Source organism: Ochotona princeps, chromosome 25 (genome assembly GCF_030435755.1).
Source record: "Ochotona princeps isolate mOchPri1 chromosome 25, mOchPri1.hap1, whole genome shotgun sequence".
Lineage (NCBI taxonomy): Eukaryota > Metazoa > Chordata > Mammalia > Lagomorpha > Ochotonidae > Ochotona > Ochotona princeps.
Genome location: NC_080856.1, coordinates 10717448 through 10721765, shown reverse-complemented (window position 1 = coordinate 10721765; position 4318 = coordinate 10717448). Strand labels below are relative to the sequence as shown.

The 4318-nt window shown below is 38.5% G+C and overlaps 1 pseudogene; it reads left to right on the top strand.

The window, feature by feature from the left end:
- The first annotated feature begins 2006 nt into the window (after positions 1-2006).
- Positions 2007-2101, top strand: LOC118760266 (U6 spliceosomal RNA; annotated as a pseudogene).
- Positions 2102-4318: the final 2217 nt, after the last annotated feature.

Below are 4318 nucleotides of genomic sequence, written 5' to 3'. Positions count from 1 at the left end.
AATTCTACTAAACCTCTGATGAATACTATAAGCACAATCCAAACATTTAAATATAGAAAGAAACTCAAGAATGAGGGTCTAATTAAGAACATCAATAAAAATGTTTAGATATATTTCAAAGGAATTAAAAAAATAATAATGTAAATATAATTCCAGATGAATGAGTTCCACAAACCACTCATGGAGTGCTGTGAGTTTGATTCCTGCTTCTTCTCCAAATGCACTTTTCTATGAAATAATCTTAGAAGAAGAAAATTTCTCCATTAGTTTTTTTCTCTAGAAATAATATTGGTAATTTTTGTAGGCAAATTGCACCTGAATCTCCAAGAATGAATTACAGCAGGCAGCATTTTCTAAGACTGCTGCGATCTCCTTTTTTACATTTTGGAGGACTCCAGTTCCACAGAAATCATTTGGGGATTTTTTAAAATCAGAAAACAGATTCTTGCCAGAAATGCATTTGTTGATACTTCCAAGTTCTTTAACATTTTCCCTCTCCTAAGACTTTGACTTGACACTTAGCTCCTTAAAGATACTAAAAGTGGAGCTAAACATTGGGTGCTGTGGTTAACTTGCACCTTGTACTCAAGCACCAACATTTGATTTTCAGTTGCACTCCCAGTCCAATTCCCTGCTAATTTGCATGCTGGGAGGCAGCAGTGACGACTCAGTACTGTAGTCCCTGCCATGCCTGGACTGAGTTCTAGGTTCCTGGTTTCAGCCTGGCCTCGCTCCGGCTGTTATAGGCACGTGGGGAATGAATCAGCCTACAGAAGACAGTGTTACCTCTTGTTCTCTCTTCCTTTTGAATAAATTAACCATACATAATTTTTAAAAGAAAGATAGGTACAATTGTCATTCATCTGTGACTTCACAAACTAGTCCATTACTTGATGCATGTTAGATTCAGCCATCATCTTCCACAGTAGGTCAGCATCCCAGATGGGAATGGTTCGTGTTTCTGCAGCTCCACTTCTGATACAAGTCCTCCCAGTGCAGCGCAGAAAGCGGCAGAAGATGGAACAAGTGCTTGAGTCCCTGCCACCCACATGTGAGACTTGGGTGAAGCTCCTGACTCTGGGCTTCAACCTGGCCCAGCCCTAGCTGGTTTTTCACAAAGTGAACCAGCACAAGGAATATTGATTCTCTCTCTCCATTTTCCTTCTCTCTCTCTCTCGTATGTGCATGTGTCCCTCTCTGTCTTTCAAACAAATCAATATTTTTTCTTAAAAAAAAAAAAGAACTCAGTATTTTCTAAGCTTCTCTGTTCAAAATTACGCTATTAGGGTTAACCTGTTTTAGTTCGTCTCTTCCATTTAGCTCTCTGAGACCAGATTCATTGATTGGATTATTTAAGACTGGATTTTTCTAGGTCCTGGTTGAATGTTCTCAAAACAAGACATAACTGGGTCCTAAACATAATTTCCTTGACAGATAAACTGCCCTAGATTTCAGGAGCTACAATTAGGTACAAGTGAGGAAATTAAATACTCCTTCCCAGGTGACTCCATATTAGCACAACCAAAATTCCTTGAATTTTCTTTCTTTCCTATATACACAATGCTTCAAATACACAGAAAATTTAAGGGGATGAGGGTTTTCTTTTAAAAATATTTATTTTTATTTTTATTTGAAAGGTGCAGTTACAGAAAGGACACACACACAGAGAATTTCCGTCCACTGGTTCACTCACTAAAAGGCTACAACAGCTGAGCTGATCTGATGCCAAGAACCAGGAACTTCTTCCAGGTCTCCCATATGATCGCAGAGGCCCAACAACTTCAATCGTCCTCTGTTGCTTTCCCAGGTCGTAAGCAGGGAGCTGGATTGGAAATACAGCAGCTAGGAATTGGACAGGTGTTCATATGGGATGCCAGCACCATAGGCAGAAGCTTAGCCTACGGACCACGACACTGCACCTGAAGATGAGGTTTTGAATGTATTAAGTTCACAGCCAAACAGAATGTGAACACTATAATCACACTGAATAAAACATCAGAAGCAGCGCTTGCTTCGGCAATGCACATACTAAAACTGGAACATTACAGATGTGATCAGCACAGATCCTACACAAGGATGACATGAGGCATTGCAAATTTTTAAAAAAACATTATGTGAAATGAAATAGCGAGAGCCAGAAAGACAAATACTGAACATTGTCTCTCATATGTGGCAGTTTAAAATGAATCAATCTGAATTTGGAAGAGCGATTTGTAGAGGCTGGGAAGTAAGGGGAGAGGGGCCAGAGGGAGGCTGTATCACAAAACTCAGACAGAATAGGCTCTCTTGTTCCATGACACAGTGGGATGACTACAGTTCATAGTAATGTATTCTATTCTGTAACAAAGAATTGGAAGACAAGAACTAAAAGATTCAAAATACCAAAAAAAAAAAAAAGAAATGAAAATGCCAGTTATGCTTGTGACCTGATTTGATCAGTTTCCATTGTTTCTATATGTTGGAGTAATACATTATGCTCCCCAAAATGTATATTAAATATTAATAAAAAATTTAAGCTAAAGACATTTTAAAGGCTATTAAATGCACCTGAAGGCCTATCTACTCCATTTGAAAGGTTACTGCTGTCATAATGAAACTAGTATAAATCTATGTTTTAATCGTTTTACTACTAGCCAGGCAACACTCATAGCACATAAATATTATTTTCCTATGTTATTCATATAAGTAAGTGATGTTATTTATATAGATACCATTCTCCAAAATTTATCCATGCAACACAGGTAGACCTAGTTCATTCATACTAACAATCGAGAACTCAACAGCTTGCTTATGCCTTTCTTTTTTAAACTAGTCTGTAACTGAAGAATATTAGGTTTGGCTACATTATATTTTAGGGGAGTTGGATTACCCCTTCCAAATTTCTCCAATTTGGGCAGTGCATCTACCAACAACCAATGTGAGCATTGATTACTGACAACCCACAACTGCCCCTTCCTCCGGTCAGTTCCCTGGGCAGACAGAAGTGGTCTGATTGAGAAGGTGACACCTCCCTACCACATTACATGCCAGCCTGTGACTTACTCACATCGACACAAAAAACATCCCTTGCTCGAGCGGAGACTGTTCGAAGTGACTTACAATCCAAGGCCTTCAGGGAACCATCCAAAACTATACAACTTTACCTGAGACCATATCTTCTCTTGCCTTCACCATCCTAATTCACATCCCCCATCCAGCTCCTCACAAGCTTCTCCTGTGCAGTGTGCCCACGGTAGATGATGCGCACCTGTTCCCTGTGTCAGACTCTGCTCCCGAGGAACTCAGCCTCCGACGGGATCACAGCCCAGAACACCACGATCCACGTGCACTTCCACGTGTAGAGCTGACAGTGAGGTGCCCGAGGACACCCCAGAAACACTACCTCATGCAACAGGCTTCTTCTGAATTCAGCTTGATGTTGCCAAATTGCTTTAAAAAGTAGAATCAATTGACGCAACTATTCCCACTTTGCCATTTCTCACCACCTCCAGAACTTGCCAGACATTTTAAATTTTGCTGACAGATTGTCACTGAATCCTATCCTTCATGCTGGGTTCTTTTCTCTTTTATTTAAAATATGTTAAAAGAAAAACATAAAATCTGTTTGCATGGAATTTAAATATATAAAACGAAGTACTTAAATATAATATAAAATATATTATTTAACATATGACTCTTATTCTGTGCCTTATCAATGTTCTAAACACGTTATTCATATTAATAATACATTTAATCTTTGAACAGCCCATGAGGTAAATGCTGTTCTGATTATACTTTTTTCAGATAAGGAAACTAAGTCAGAAAGAGGGAAGTAATTTGATCAAGTTCACAAAAGTAGTAAAATTTGCATTAGAGTGAAAGCCATTGGCTAACAAATTTCATATATTCCATTTGTATACTAACACCATCTCTTAACTTTAAACTAATACCATCTCTTACTAGTTCTTTCAATTGATCTGTGCGCACAGAAAATCTCCTGTACTTTGATTCTTTTTTTTAAAAAAATGTCAGTTTGCTAAGTAAGTGAAAATAAATAAACTCCTACATAGCAAATGTGGTCAGCTGAATAATGCCTGCTTCTCAACATATCCCCATCCCAATCTCTCGGACCCATAAATGTTAATCTATACGCAAAGATAACTGTAGATGTCATTCAGTTAATCTTCTGGTGGGTAGATTACCCCAGCATCCTTTACGTAAATGGCAAATGTCTTCATAAGAAGAAAGCAGAGAAAGATTTGAGTATACAAGTAAGAGATGTGTTAATAGGAACACCACATTGGAGTGACACAAGGAAGGAAATCCCCAGGAACCAGGA